This window comes from Staurois parvus, unplaced genomic scaffold (genome assembly GCF_062004578.1).
Source record: "Staurois parvus isolate SC_StPar_1 unplaced genomic scaffold, SC_StPar_1.0 ptg000122l, whole genome shotgun sequence".
Taxonomy (NCBI): domain Eukaryota; kingdom Metazoa; phylum Chordata; class Amphibia; order Anura; family Ranidae; genus Staurois; species Staurois parvus.
This window is the reverse complement of record NW_028317918.1, coordinates 13862336-13879663: the sequence shown is the minus strand read 5'-3', so window position 1 is coordinate 13879663 and position 17328 is coordinate 13862336. Positions and strand designations below refer to the sequence as shown.

Genomic DNA, 17328 nt, shown 5'->3' with positions numbered 1-17328 from the left:
AAACCCTGATCACCCTCCCAGGGTAGCACAATGTTACTATGGTAACATTGCAGAACTCTGATGAAAGTATTAAAAAAAAAGTAAAAAATATATATATATATATTGTGGGAAGTCGCTTCAACTGGTAGAGCTTTTCTTGTTTTAAGCACACAGCAACTCGCTTCTTTAAGGGCTTTTTTGCCCACTTTTATTTAAAGAAAGTTCAAATAACACAAATGCTTCCCACGCAGGGGTATCCACCATCAGGAAATACCAACAAAGATTCAGCCTCCTGGCTTGTACACAGTTTTAAGTCTGCCTCCTGCACACTCTTCCAAAAATATGTCACTAGCACACAGCTAGTCTGGCTTCCACCTGACTCCAAGGCAGAGACCTCCCGTCTGCCAGGGCGGAGCCCTCCTGACTCCGTTTGCCGGGGTGGAGCCCTCCTGACTCCTATCTGCCGGGGTGGAGCCCTCCCAGATCTCTCTGAAATCTCCAGGCTCCAGATCCCAAAACAGACTTAATGAATATATGAGGAAACTGAAAAGCCAGTTTCCTCTGCAATACATCAACTCTCTGGAGCCCCTCAACCTGCCTGGTTGAGAATCCAGGGTTTTCAGCTTTATTTTGACTGTGGCAGGACACCGCACTGCCACAATATATATATATATTTTAAAAAAAATTTAATGTTCAAAGAAAATTATTTTGCCGCCTGCCTACCCACCAACAATGTGCGGGCAATTGGTGGCTCTGGGCAAAGCGACATAATCTTACATCGCTTTCTTTTTACGGGTGTGTGTGCCCCCTGCTGCCTCCTATGCCATCCAGGAAGAGAAGAGAGAACACAGCACTGAGTAAAAGCATTACATTTTAAATGCACATGTTAGATTAGCACATTTAGCCCTTTGATTTCAGCTATTAACCCTTTGATCAACCCGCCACCCAGCCAGTGCCATTAGTGCTATGTCAGTATATAGAATTTTTCACTGATAACTGTATTACTGCCACTAGCAACGTCAGATAGCGTCAGGGTCTGTTAGTGCCCCTCCCAACCAGGGTCAGCTAGCGCTAGATTGCCTGCACACTATCACACTCACGCTTTTGTCGCTGATCACTGCCATTACTAGTATAGTATTTGTACGGATCAATATATTGATCACGAACAGAACTGTACTAGTTCCTCGTTTGTATAATGTCCCCAATAACACAGTGTTAGCATGATCATGAAAAATTTGTATCAGTTGATTCTGGGCCAAAGCAATTTATACTCACAACATTTCATTGCTGCCCACCCAAATTCAGCTCTTGCCAGACAATTCGCATGAAAACCTATCACAGTTTCTGAATGTAAAACTTGTTTGGGCCTAACCCTCAACATGGACATTATAAAAAAGAATGAATTGCAGTCATATTATTCCACAGACCTGATTCATCATATGCCCATGTTCTCTGCTGTTACATATATGCCCAACATGGACCAGCAACATACTGGTACATTTCTGTACTTCGAATGGTTATACCAGGATGATGCCTGGAGTTACAGGCATTATCCTGGTATCATTTTTTCAGCTGGTAGTTAGCTTTAATGTAAAAACAATCCTAGCCACTAATTAGCCACTGGATTGCTTTTAAAAGCAGCAGGAAGGGACTTCCCCACCCCTCCTGCCACATTCCAAGGTTTTCCCCACCGAGGGAACCCAAAAATGCAACCGTCAGTTCTGCTGGTTGAAAATAGAGCTGACCAGAGACTGGAATGCCTCCAATCATCTATATGATCTAAGAGATCGAAAGCTACGAGCATTTCATAATTTACGTTTCTCCGGATATAAACCATTTTAAAATTGGGAAAGCATCTGATTACACCGATCTTGAAGTGATCAGATGCTTTAAGGGCAGAGGAGAGATCTAGAGTCTAATAGACCCTAGATTTCTCAGAAAAGAATGCCTGTCACTGTCTATCGCTATCGCAGGGGATATTTACATTCCCTGTGATAACAATAAAAGTGATCGAAAAAAAAAAAAAAAAGGGACAGTGTAAAAATAATTTAAAAAAGCAAAATAAATAATTTAAAAAAAATTCACCCCCATCCCTGTGCTTGCGCGTAAAGGCAACCGCAAGTGGCAGTCCCATGTTGGTATGTAAACAGAGATTGCACCATGGATGTGAGATATCACTGTGAATGTCAGATCGAAAACAGTCATTCTAGCACTAGACCTCCTGTGTAAATCTAAAGTGGTAACCTGTAAAGGCTTTTAAAGTGTTGCCTATGGATATTACAAATTTACGGAATTTGCCGCCGTTGTACAGGCGTGCACAATTTTAAAGCATGTCAAATTTGGTATTCATTTACATAACGTCATCTTTTATATTTTATCAAACAATTGGACAATATATTGTGTTTTTGTGCATTAAAATTCTAAAAAATGTATTGTTAAAAAAAAACAAAATTGCATTTGAAAAATCGCTGCGCAAATACTGCGTGACATAAGAAATTTCAACACCCACCGCTTTATTCTCTAGGGCATCTGCTTTAAAAAAAAAGTATAATTTTGGGGGGTTCAAAGTATTTTTCTAGCAAAAAAAAGTTTTTTCAAGTAAACAAAAAGTATCAGAAAAGGCTTGGTCTTCAAGTGGTTAGAAAAGTGGGTGAAGTGTGGCAGAAGCTTCTAAAATGTTAGCCTTGAAATGCCAGGATAACAGAAGCACCCCACCCCTTTTTGTAAAGTAGACACTCCAAGGTATTTGCTAAGAGGCATAGTAAGTATTTTGCAGATCTCATTTGTTACCACATATTTTTGGAAAACGAAGAAAGAAAACGGAAATTAATTTTTTCTTTTCTTTTATTCTTTTTCAAAACCCTGTTACAATAATATCTTCAAAATACTCACCATGCCTCTTATCAAATTCCTTGGGGTGTCTACTTTCCAAAAAGGGGTAATTTAGGGGGGGTGTTTGTACTTTCCTGGCATTTTAGGGCCTCCGAAACTGTGATAAGTAGTGAGAAATGATTTGTGGGTGTGTATGTGGCTAGGCTGCCAAAAAGTCTCTCAGATGTGGTATCCCCATACTCAGGAGAAGTCGCAGAATGGGTTTTGGGGTGTTGTTCCTCATATACCCATGGCATCCATGAGCAATATATAATTTAAGTTACAACTTTGTGTAAAAAAAAAATTATTTTCCAAAAATTTGTGGCAAAAATTAAATGTTCCATGGAGTCAACATGCCTCTCAGCAAATTCCTTGGGGTGTCTACTTTCCAAAAAAGGGTAATTTGAGGGTGGGGGGGTTGTGCTACCCTGGCACCTCAAGAAATGTGATAGGCAGTCAGAAAGTAAAAGCTGCATAGATTTCAATATATAAACCACAGTTTGTAGAAGCTATAACTTTCACACAAACCAATTAAAATACATGTAATGGGATTTTTTTTTTCCAAAGACAAATAGCAGACTACATTTTGGCCTAAATTTATGACTAACGTTGACTTTACTATATATTTTTTATAAATAAAAGTAAAAAATATTGTTTTTTTTTCAAAATTTTCAGACTTTTTTTCATTTATATTACAAAAAATAAAAAAAAATTGGCCATCAAATACCACCAAAAGTATGGTTACAGAATTGTATGACCGTACAATTACCTGTTGAAATAGCGCAGTGCCGGATAGCAAAATATGGCCTGGTCATTAACGGGGGCAAATCTTCCGGAGGCAAGTGGTTAAGACCTGCAAACAAATATCTCCCTGCTTCTGCCATCTTTGCTTTCTGAACCTCTTCTGCTGCTTCTTGACTATTACACCAGCATTCATCAGCTCACCAGTCATCGGGGGTCAAATCTGACATTAAAAGCAAACCCCTCAACATGACTACCTCTGCAGAGAGCTGCCGTGCAGAGAACAAGGCATGGTAAGTCAGTAATAGGGAGCTACATGGAGCGCACAGGCAACTAGGATTTTCTTTTTACTTACTTTTTTGAGCACAGTTTACATAGTTTATGTTCACTTTAAGTACTTAGGTACATCTGATCTTCCAAAAAAGATTTTGATGTTCATTCTCCACTTCCATCCCCCCCCCCCTTACCTGTTATCCAGGGTTGTCCTCACTTTGCATCCTGGCCAGTGAATCCAGAATTGTCCTGCTGTGATGTGCTGCACCAGGGACAAACACCTTGTCCAACTCTACCATGTCTGTTCTTGATATCATTGAGTGCCAGGTTCCTCTTTTTGGTTCAGGTAGTCATGATAATGCATGCCGGCCCCAACTTCATTTGGCCACTGTGAATAAAAAGTGAAGCATTCTGGGATATGTGACATCTCAGGAGGCTTCAGAGGGGTAATTCTCACCTAGGCAAGAATTGTAGCCAGGGAGGAGAAGTTGACAAAAATAAATAAATAAAAAAAGGTAATCAAACAAGTGAAAAAACTTTCCATTCAGGTTTATGGAGAGGGGCGAGTAATGATGCCTGGTGCATTCAAGAGGTGAAGGTCTACTTTAAGTCTGCTTTCTCAACCCATCATGACAAGCATATTCATAAAGGTCTGGTTCACGCCTATTAATTTTTTTGTGCTTTTTGTGTATTGCAGAAACACACTACAGTCCATTTAACATGGTTTCCTATGGGACGTGTTCACATCTATGCATTTACAGCAGCTGAATTTTTGGTAAGGGTCAGGGACTTTTGTTCCCGCAGAAGATTGTAACATGCACAGGTGTGAACCAGGCCTTACGGAATTCTGCTGGGTTCAGGGAGTTGACCATGTTCAGGTACAAAAATGCATAAAAACTCTGTTAATTATGTCAGCATTTATTACTCTTATCTTCAACTTTCAAAGATCTTCATTCTAAAATGTAATCAGCAATGATAACATTTTAGATCACCGCACAGAGTGAATCTGCGTAGACAGGTGAATATAAGACTTTCAGAGAGTTCTGGGCAAGAAATACTTAATGTGACTCCACCAGCAGTCTCAGCTACCATTTTACAGTAGTTGACTAAATGTGCCTTGGATCAAAATTATATGAGTAGTTACACTGATTATGCACTGAATCTTGACTCCTGAGTTATAGAGGTCACAGAATTTCTATGGAATTTATACGATGACCGACGTGGATACCCTAATTTGAATATACTGAATATAAACAAAGCACTGTTTTCTTTAGCCATCTTATAAGCAAGTATGAATTTAGATCATGGATTAGTAAGGAATGGATGAATGTTTCTCTTTATATTTCCTGCAGAAATAGCCAGCATAGTTGTCATTTTCACATTGAACTGGTAGAGCTAATTACCTGTTCTAGAGGCCATGGCTTCTAACATTAGCAGCACTTGCCTCATAAAGGCTCAAAGTGGAAACAGCTGTCATGTGAGCTATTATTTTTAGCAGAACAAAAATGTGCTGTTGCATATAATCTTTCTTTCTTCAATTTACAGCTCAAAAAATAAAAATGTAAAAAGGTGTTGGAGAATTAAAGTGAAACACAAATGCCATTAGAGGCATAACTATGTATTGCTGACAGATATCTTAATAAAAAATATTATAGACCCTCCTGGTTTTCCAACAACCCCCTCAAAGCCACCCCACTACCAAGACATTCATTATTAATCAGTATGTAACAGAAACAAGCATATTTACTGTTTAGGTGTCTAAGCATTATTTTTTCCAACATTCCACATGCTGTACGTGTTCACTTGCCCTCCAGAAGATTTACCCCCCTTCCTGACCAGGCCATTTTTTGCAATACGGAGCAGCATTACTTTAACTGACAATTGAGCATTCATGAAATGCTGCACCCAAATTACATTTTTGTCCTTTTTTTTCCTACAAATGGAGCTTTCTTTTGGTGGTATTTGATCACCTCTGCGTTTTTATTTTTTTTGCTATAAACAAAAAAATAAACAATATTTTTTACTTTTTGCTATAAAACATCCAGTAAAAAAAAATTAAAAAATCAAATTTTGTCATAAATTTTGCCCAAAATGTATTTTGCTACATGTCTTTGCTAAAGAAAAATCCCAACACGTGTAAATTAATTGGTTTACAAGAACGCTATAGCGTCTACAAATGGCGGTATATATACTGGATTTTTTTTGTACACTAGTAATGGCGACAATCAGGGACTTATAGCGGGACTGTGGTGGGCATTCTGACACGGGGGGGAACTGATTAACTGTCACTGACATCCCCAGTGACACTAATACAGTGATCAGTGCTAATAAAAAGCACTGACACTGTACTAATGACACTGAGCACGAAGGGGTTAACATCTGGGGCGATCAAAGGGTTAACTGTGTGTTGTGTGTGTTTCATATTGTATGCTGTGTGCTGTTTTACTGTGTAAGCATGCTGCTTTGTAATGCTCTGCTATGCAGAGCAATACAAAGCAACATGGTCTTGCTGACAGGGGTTCTGTCAGTGTTCCTCGGCGATCGCCAGGTGCCAGCGGGGAATCTCTGACCAGAACCCAGTGATCAACAGCTGAAACCGCCAATGGCATGTGCCGCCCTACCCGGAAATACGAAATCACGTATATTACATATATATATATATATGCAGCAGTAGTTCTATATGCTATAGGGCGGTTAATCATCATACAGCCAGGCAACACCGAATCTCTTGTGCTGAAAAAAAATTAGCTTAAGGTTTGAACACAGTTTTGGACAGAATCTTAGCTGTTCAGACAAATTCCTGAACATTTGGTGGAAGCCAAAGTTCATCGGTAATAGCAGTAATAATACCACTGCTATACATGACTGCTTCCCACTGTGCAGGCACTGCTGAGTCCTTGACAAGAAGAAAAGTCACCAGTTCCATTCATTTACATGGCTGATAATTCACTGCCATGTAAGCAAAGGAGCCATGATAGTTAAAAAAAACAAATAAACAGCTTGGGGGTTCCCCCATGATTTATATACTTCTTCTTTACCCCCACAAGGATACCAGAGTCTCCTCAGAAGGAGGCGGTACTTCTCCAGTTTTAGGAATCCTTACAGGTGCAGCAAGTGGTAATACCGGTTCCTCCGTCTGAGACGTTTTCCGGTTTCTACTCCGACCTATTTATAGTGTCCAAAAGGAATGGTGGTTGAAGACCAGTAATAGACCTCAAAAAGCTAAACCATTACATATTCTTTGAAAGCTTCAAGATGGAGTCGCTGCTAACTATTATCCATCCTGTTGAACCTGGGGACTGGATACTGTCAGTGGACCTTCAAGATGCCTACTTACACATACCTGTACTCCTACCGTTTCAGAAATATCTGAGATTTGCAGTCAGTCAAATTCATCTACAGTTCCAGACTCTGCCCTTTGGTCTTTGTACTTCACCCAGAGTCTTCAGAACGGTTCTGATCGCAGTCTTAGCCTCACTGCGGGAAGTAATGCTCAGGGTATATCACTACCTGGAAGATGTCCTGTACTAGCAAAGAATCTAATCCTACTAGCAGAACACATGGCAATTATGATATCCACACAGTCAGAGTTCAGTTGGATGATACATCAAACAAAAAGTCAACTTACCCCAACACAGCAAATTATTTATCTAGGTGCTCTGTTCCACACCTCGAAGGGACAGTGTCCCTCTAGCCTCAGAAGATGATAGCCATTCTCCAGAGAATGAAGATAGTAAGGACACAATCCTACTTGATGGCCTCAAACTTCCTGAGTCTGATAGGGTTTATGTCAGCATGTATCCCAATGGTTCAATGGGCCCACTGGCACCTGAGGCACTGTCAGCTGGAATTTCTAAGTCATTGGAACAAGTTTTATCTGTCCCAGACCATACGTCTGACAAATCTGATGCACAGGGGACTATGGTGGTGGACAAAGAAAGAAATACTTATAAGATCCATTGAGGCATGTTTGCTGGACCATAGTTACCACAGACACCAGTGCGATTGGTTGGGTGGCACACTACAACATGTTGTCAGTTCAAGGAAGATGGGCATTTCACGCAGCAGGAATCATCTCAAATAATATGGAGATTCGAGCAACCTATCTCGCACTGACAGCTCTAGAATTTCAAATCAAACACAAGCCAGTCCTCTGAATAGACAACAGAGTGGCGATATCATACATCCAGTATCAAGGTGGGACCCACAGCAGGTCTTTATTAAGAGAAGTGGAACCCATCATGCTTTGGGCAGAAAGAAATCTAATGGATCTAAGAGCAGTCTATCTGCCAGGCAACTTGAATACAAAGGCAGATCTTTTGTCCCCAAAATTCTAGGACGCTAACGAATGGTCTCTGAATCCCAAGATATTTAATTGGTTTGTGAGCCTGTGGGGCCTTCCTGATCTGGACCTGTTTGCTACAGCAAACAATTTCAAGGTTTTGAGGTTCATTTCACTTCTACCTCACCCCCAGGCAGAAACAATTGATGCCCTCTTGAGTTCGTGGGCATGCAACCTGGCCTGTGCATTTCCTCCCCGACCTCTTATCTCAAAATTCCCCTCAAGACTTCTGACAGAAGTCACAATAGTGATCATAGTTTTGCCATACTGGCTGAAATGTCCATGGTTTCCTGTAGCAATGTTCCTCAGTATTCGCCCACCATTAAAAATTCCACTCATACCCTTTCTTCTGTCTCAGGGACAGCACACACATCCACATCCTCACAAGTTGAATCTTCACATATGGTTGTTGAAAGGCAGAGGTTCCTGTCCCTAGGATGTTCTTCGAAAGTTATTTTGACTCTACTCAATGCCAGAAAACCCTCAACAAACATTATGTATGACAAGGTTTGGAACAAGTTTAAAGCCTTTGCAACTAGCAGGAACTTCAATCCAGATCTGCCCTCTGCTTCTCCGCTTCTAGACTTCCTCCAGGCAGGCCTTAACCTAAAAGCACCCTAAAAGTACAGGTGGCAGCGATCTCTGCTGCGACAAACAAGAGGTGGGAAGATTCGTTTGTGGCCCAATTCTTCAAAGCCATTAAAAAGATATGTCCACCTATCAGGAAAGCTTTTTCCACCTGTGAGCAGTCTGTAGTCATAGAGGCTATATCCAACCAGCCTTTTGCTGATAGATTCATACCCAATAAGACTGAGTGCTGTAATAAAATAAAAAGGTGCTTCAACAAACTATTAATTTAAAGGTGTGCACTTATGCAACCACATTATTATTATACAGTTTATAGGTCACATTAAAGGTGGAAAAAGTTCTGAAATTATTTATCTTTGTCTCATTTTTTTACATCACAGAAACCTGACATTTTAACAGGAGTGTGTAGACTTTTCCACTGTATATGCCTCTTCCTTCAGGGGTGAGTAGACTTTTTACATCCACTCTATGCTGCCATGGATAGGCACCAGGAAAGGAAAATTACAGGAAGTATAGCACAATTTTATGTTTTTTTTTAGTTTTGGATATAGTGGAGAGGAATGCTTGTCAGTTTTTATTGCTGCTTGTGCCCTCCGTTAGGGATATTCACTTGCTCTATTTGTCCTGTTTATCATTATTGTTGAAAGTAAAAGAAAATCCCAAATTTTGGGTTGTCCCCGGAAGAGTAATTAAGGGGAAATCATCCAATAGGGACAATAATTCTGGTGACCTGGGGGGTCCCCAATGAGTTTCCTTAAATTGCAGGGATTTCCTCTCACTTCCTTTTTGGCTATGGGACAAGAATTGAAAGGAAACCTCCACAATGAGACACAGATGGCAAAAAAGAAAGATGTTATAACCCTTCTTTGCTCTATCCAAGATGTTAAAAAAAGAAAAAGTTTTGCCTATATTTCTGCTTTAATAAACAGCAGTAATCTCCATCAATCCAGGGCACCATGAGAGCTCTATAGATACTAAGGAATACCTTTATGAGGTGTTTGTGCTAATGAAATATGTCTGCCTCTGTTTGTATCCCTTATGGACGTTAGAAAATAGCACTAATACATTCAGTATTAAGCTTGTTAGCAGGCTATTTAATGGAAAGGAAAGGATGGATCAGCATTCTAGTGTCCCCTGAAGATATGTATGCACATGAAACACATTGGGAGAGGCTACGTGCTGACGTCACTCCACTGCTTCCACATCCGGGACCGGAGGACGTCTTAGTAAGTGACTGTCCCTACATTGTGGGTTGATACTCCACTGTGTTTGTAAGCTCTAATTTTTGTATCCATTAGATGAATATATATTTGTTTTGTGAACAAATTACTACACTATATATAATTTTCTGTGCTCTTCCAAGTTAGTGGAGGATTATAAAAAGAACATACTATGACGTTTTTTATTCTCTAACAGTGCTGTTTGCTGCCTCCTTATTGTAGCTTAAAAGCTGGTGACTGTGCATTGGTGGTGGTCTGCAGCGACACATGGTAATGCACTTTGATTGATGCAGGAATGCTACACATGGGCGACTATTGAGATTACTACTGTTTATTAAGAAGAGTCACCTTTTTAGTGGACTTTGATTCCTTATGCATTATTATTCACTGACACTGATTTTTGCATGTTGATGATTTTGCAATATAACCTCTTTACCGCTGCCATATAGCAGAAATACTGCTACAGGGCAGCAGGGGCATCAAAAACACGTATATTTACATAATTTTGCATTTCCGGGTAGGCAGTGTGCACAAGCAGTGTGCACCTCACCTGTGCTGCTATTTGCCGCCTCGGCTTTCAATCACCAGGTCCTAGCCAGTGATTACTAGCCGGCACCTGGTGATCGCTGAGTAATACCGACAGGGAGAGAGCTGTATGTAAACAATACAGTTCTCTCCCCTGTCAGTTCCAGCACACTGCTTTGTATGGCTCTGCATAGCAGATCTATGCAAAGCAGTGTGCTTACAGTGAAGCACACAAACAGACAACACAGTAAAACACAGCACAGCACACAGTTAACCCTTTGATCGCCCCAGATGTTAACCCCTTCCTGCCCAGTGCCATTAATACAATGTCAGTGCTTTTTATTAGCACTGATCACTGTATTGGTGTCACTGGGGATGTCAGTGACACTAAGCCAGTTCCCCCCAGTGTCAGAATGCCTGCCACAGTCCCGCTATAAGTCACTGATCGCCGCCATTACTAATAATAATAATAATATTTTACATGTATTGAGGTTTGTAGTAGAATACATTTTGGCCTAAATTTATGATGAAATTAGATTTTTTTAATTTTTTTTACTGGACATGTAATAGTAAAAAGTCAAAAATGTAGTTTTTTTTCTCAAAATTGTTGGTCTATTTTTTTATTTCGCAAAAAATAAAAAATGCACAGGCAATCAAATACCAGCAAAAGAAAGATCTATTTGTGAGAAGAAAGGATGTAAAATATCATTTGGGTGCAGCATTGCATGACCACGTAATTGTCAGATAACACAAGAGCCGTAACGCAAAAAATGGACTGGTCAGGAAGGGGGGTAAATCCTTTGGAGGGCAAGTGGTTAATTATTTGGTTTCATAACTTATGCATTTGTTATATTATTGGCGCTGCAACTTTTACAAAATTGCCCTATATGCCTACCATTGGCATCCAATTTAAACATAAAGAATTCTACACAGAGCAGCTAACAGAGAACTGCGTGACAGAGGCCTAGATATCTATCTACAGTGCTTGACAAATACGCTGATGTGTTTAAGTGATTTTCTTGGAGTGCCCTGAGATGCCATGGGCTGTGTATACTCATTCAGTCTTATTTTATTAAAATATAACTCACTCCTGTCTTTCCATTTAGCCTCAAATATTGCGATCAGTTGCTTTCTTATCTATAGATGACATGTCATGTAGCCCTCTACAGAATACAGTATTTATTCTATACAACACTGGATATGTAATATAACTATTTTCTTTACTAGCTTGCGTTGCTTGCCTGGGCTGTTGAATGCCATTTACAGAGTGAAAAACTACTTTTACCCCACTGATAAGATATTTTGGATGCTGATGGATGCCTTAGTTATTTTCATGCCTTCTTCTGGATCTTCATTATTATAGGAAAAATAAGAATACTCATTTCAATATGATCCCAGCCACTTAAACAGATGTTAAGCATGCTCCTCAGAAATTGAAACATTTAGCATGTCCTTTACTAGCCCACAACAATGTCATCATATATGATGTCTCATGACAAAGATCCTTGAAGAAAGTCTTCATTGTATTTAAGCGAACATATAACAATGTCATCATATATGATATCTCATGACATGGAAAAAGTCTTTATTGTATTTAAGTGAACATATCATATATGTGCAATACCTACAAATATGAGTTTATTCTATAAATTCTATGTGAATCCATATGCCGATAACCTATTTTCCTCTTGCAGACAAGTAATAAAAGTTGAATAAGAAATAATATGCCAACTCACTTTCCCTAATACATTTCAGAATAAAATTTGCAATGTGCTTGCAAGTGCTGGGTTATTTTACACATGGTGGCACAGATGTATAATGTCATTTCATATTACAATATAATGTGGAACAAATACATTTGATTCATGTGACTTAAAATGGAGATCACTCATGAATGCTGGGACTCCAAGGTCAATTTCTTTGAGGTCATCAATAAATCTATTTTTGATGTACAAATGTCCCGTCCTTCACACTTTTTTTCTGTATGTATTGCCTCAGAATGAAGTGCAGATAATATGAAATGGATGACAGGTTAATCCCGCTGGTATAATTTTATCTTTGCCTATGTGATTGATTATTGATTTACTGTATGTATGGTACAGAGCATATGTGTATTTGTGATTTACACAGGCATGTATGAACAAATACCACTATTCCCATCAACTCAACTATCATCAGCCTTTTCCTGAACTATACATTAAATAATTTTTTTGTAATGGAAAACTATAGTCACCTCATTATTTAATGATTATTTAATGATTTCTGAAGTTTCTACACATGTAAATCAATATCTTGAGTCAAGGTATGTTTTATTTACGTTAATCACCACCAATGACTGTCAAATCAGACTATGACATATGGAAAAATTGATTAAATCTATAAAAAAAAATTACTTAAAGGGGTACTCCTAGCAGAGCTAGCAAACGTGTTATGATAGCAGAGAGGAGTATAATTCATTGATACATCACCTAGAATGGACATACTACATGTACAAACTGTACACTACCCAAGTTCCCAAAAACACAAATAGCTGGTTGTAGAAACCCTTAAAGTGGGCAAAGAGGTAAACATGTGATTTTGTTTTCCTTTACTGCTGATCAATTAACTCTCTTTTTAGAGGGACCATATCTCAAAATTAGTTTTTGAATTATTAAGAGTTCTCTCATGGAATTGTGCTTACTACTACCAAATGCTATCACTACTACTTTTATATGTTAATGCAGAAAAATGATCATCTACATTGTTTGAAAGAACAACAAGACTGATTTTTTGTTGTTAAAGAATGCAGTCAGGGCCTGGTTCACCTGCTGGTGGCACTGTGGTTCCTTGAGCAGAAAGTTGTAGTTCCAGTGACCACCAGTGGTTGTCTCCCAGCAGTTTCTAGTAATCAGGATCCAACTGATGCTGGTTGCTAGGAGTATACTTAAAGCGAGCTCCACCCAAAAGGGGATGTTCCGCTTTAAGCCTTTGTCCCCCGCTCCCCATTAAGGATTAGCACCTTTGGGGAGTGGGTACCCGAATTTGACAGGTACCCGCTCCCACTTCTGCTGCGATCACCTAGGCGATCGGAAGTGGAAGTTGTCCTCCTCCCTCCCCGTAGTCTTCTGGGACACGTGACAGGTCCCAGAAACTACAGGGCCATTCACAAAGTGCATCACTTCTTATGCATGCACATTGGGCACCCAGGTCTGAAGCCACAAGCTGTCACAGCTGAGTTCCCACACTAAAGATGCCGGCACCTGGGAAAGAAGAGGGCCAGTGAAACCAGCGGTTGTGAGGACAACGCTGGACCGAGGGACAGGTAAGTGGCTGTATTTTAAAAGTCAGCAGCTACACTTTTTGTAGATGCTTTTTTTATTTTTTCAGGTGGATCTCCACTTTAAGTCCTTCTTCTGCTGATACACATTGTGCTAGTGTTTTGATTTGCTTGCTGTGCTAAGTCTGATGCTGTTGCCATTTATCTTGCTCCTGTACCCTGCGTCCTGCTGCTTTGCATCTGCTCCCCTTGTTTCTGTACCAGCCCATATTACCCCCTTCCTTGCATCTCTGGTATTTTCTGTTACCTGTGTTCCCGGGGCAGACTGACCATTTGGAAACTCAGGCAGTAGGGGGCCCCATGAGATGCCCCTGGTACCTTTTTCATAGGCTTTTTTGAGTTTGGGCAAGGCCCCATGATCCCCTATTGCCCGGGGGCCCCATGAGTTGTCAGTCTGCCCCTGTGTGTTCCTTATTTTGCATCTATTTTGTACATATTGTATATGGTTAGTTCATTAGGTTCCTGTTACTTAGTTATTTTGGTTATATGGTTGTAGTTCACTTTTCACATTTGCTTGTTTCCTGTTTTCTGGTGCGTGGATGTATTTTGTCTTTATTATTTTTGGTTAATTCATTTTTATTGCAAATTCAGCGTTATAGTACAGAATATAAATGTAACACTCAAAGTGAACTTAGTAATGACAAATTGCTGGTTACAATATGTAAAGTCAGTACAAAGTCCAAAAGCCATGAGACCAAACAGTGAGGATTATTCAACCGTAACATGAGCCTGAATGATTGCTCAGTAATCAGTTTTAAAGGTTAAAAAAAAAGAAGAGTGAAACAAGAAAAGGGGTAGAAATAGGGAAAAGGAGACAGAAACACAGAAAAAAAGGGGGGGGGGGGTAGGCTGAGAACCGATGGAAGGCGGTTACGACTTCCTCACCAAAGGAAGGTGAAAAATTGTACAAACACAAAACCCATCAATCATGCAACGTGGGTACAGAAGAGTCTGAAATAATAGTTGTGTAAACTTTTGTCTTATTATTGATAGATTTACTTCACTATGTACATAGTCTGGTCTCAGTTCTGTAGCCATGCAGATCTGGTTATCTCTTACCGCTGATTCTTGACACTCCCTTTTGCTTCATAGATGTTTCTCTCCCTGTGCGGTGCAAATCCTGTAGACTCTTTGGGATTGATTTACTGAAGGATAAATGGACTGTTCAATTTGCATGTGAAGTTGCACTATGCAAGGGAAGTTTGCATGTTGAGTTTTCCCAAGAGCTTAGAGAATATGGTAACATTTCACTTTGCAATGAATACCCAATTATGTGCAAGGAAAATAAAAAAACAGCATTTTACCTAAACATGATTGAACGATGGAAGTCATCACAGCTTCATCTCATTCAACAAACTCAATGGAAAATTCCCTTGCAAAGTGCAATGTCCTCTGCAAAGTGGAGACCCTATTTGCCTTTAGTAAATCAATTATTTTGTGTGAAATTCCTGTGGATGTTTTCATGATCCAACAACATTTGAAGATGATCATTTTACTGCAGTGATTATAGCAGACGGGGCCAGTGTACTGTGCATTGATGCAACTGCTCGTAGTCCAACTCAAGAGTATGTAAAATAGGTGATAACATTGCAGCTGAACTGAATACGGTATATTGTACATGGGTTGAAATTTGGCAAGTTCAGCAGGGACTACCTAAATTTCAATCCAAGTATGGGCAGGCTGGTTGTAGAGAATTCAAGTTACCTTCTGTACAATCAGTCTGTCAGATTTTCCCCATTCGTATAGTGCTGATGGCTATGACCGGCAGTGCTGATCAGTGTATTCTGATAATGGGGAAGTCTCCTGGCTGAACACATTAGCTCAGCGGAGAGGATTCCCCCATCCACATTGAGTGTGTGGATAGGGAAATTGAGTCATTTTTTTTTTCATTCAGCCTGCTGGTTGAATGAAAAAAAAAAAGGCTCATGTATAGGCTGCCTAAATGTCATCACCTAGGAAAGGAAGTGCCTGTGAATACACCTTGATTTAGGTGAAAGCAGAACAAATTAAAAAGATTCAGCTTATATTACAGGACCATGTACAACAATAAATTTGGTTTAAATGTTTGGGTTTGAATACACTTTCAAGAATAGAAATCTAGCCAATCCACAAATACTAACATTTTATGCTATAAAGTATTTTTCTTTCGTTCATTTATCCTCTAAATATCTACAAACAATGTCAACTTTTATTGTGAATTAGCTGCCATCTTTTTGTCTGCAGGTTCTTCAAGTGAGCTCATTAAGTACGCTTCAACTTTCTTTGTTTTTCCATGGGGACTTACTAAACCCACAGTAACATTCTTTTCATTTTTCTTATTTTGTTTTCTTTGGACCACAAATGGGCAAGAAGGTTAGACACGGCAAGTATAATTTTCTTGACAATCTGTTGGTGTACTTACAGTACTTTACAGAGAGAACAATTTGAGGTGAAAAGATGCCTACTCATTTTTGGTCAGTTTTATTTATATTTTTTATAATACCTGTAACTTTATAAACTGATATTTTAAAATAATAACTCACATTCTCTATACACTGTTGCTCACTTTTGGACTGTCGTAGTCTACTGTAACTAAAACTACAGAAAGACACAAGGGAAAGGGGGGGGATTTGGGGTGGAAGGTGGGGGGGGGTGAGGGATTTGGGGTAGCGGGGGGGGCACTCCCTTGACCTACATTTTCAGTACAGTATACATCTACAGTATGTGTGTGTTCTGAATAAAAGATCAGACTAAGTTTATTCACAGAAAGTTGCTAACATGATAAGCTGTCACCAGATTTGCATTGGGGTTGATTCACTAAAACTGGAGAGTGTAAAATATGGCGCAGCTGTGTATGGAAGCCAATCAGCTTTTAACTTCAGCTTGTTCAATGAAAGCAGAACTACACTGTATCCGAGCACCACAAACCAAAACACTATTTCATTCAGTTTTAATATTCAAAACAAACCCACCCAATCATCCATGTCTCCATGCTTTATTTTGAGAAACTACTTTGAAAATCAACCTCTAGCATTTCTAGCTGAGGCCACTGAGTAAGGCAGATGATTCCTGTAGCATTTACTTCCTGGAATCCATCTGTCCTTAGCTGAGGCATACAGACATGAAGATGTGCTTAGCTCAGCAATCCCCACCTTCCCTCCTGAAGACTCCTGAGATGTATGACATCATTTGCCTAGGCATGCATACCAGGAAGTAACTGAAGAAATAAAAAAAGTTTTAAACAAGTAAATATAATATACTTTCCTATCTTTTTACTAATGCTAGCAGAATAAGGATTACAAACAATCAACGTTGATTGAGAGAGTGAAGTTCAGCTTTAAGCTTTAACAACAAAAAAAACTGGAAGCTGGCTGGTTTCTATGCTGAGCTGCACCAGATTTTGTACTCTCCGGGTTTAGTAAATCAACCCCATTGACTACTAAGAAGTATCCATTTTGAATTGCAGATTATATCTTAGTGACTCTAAAATAATG

General features: G+C 39.5%; 1 pseudogene; it reads left to right on the top strand.

The window, feature by feature from the left end:
- LOC149467146 (uncharacterized) overlaps positions 1 to 8201 on the top strand; it is a 50927-nt pseudogene extending 42726 nt beyond the window's left edge.
- The last annotated feature ends 9127 nt before the right edge of the window (positions 8202 to 17328 follow it).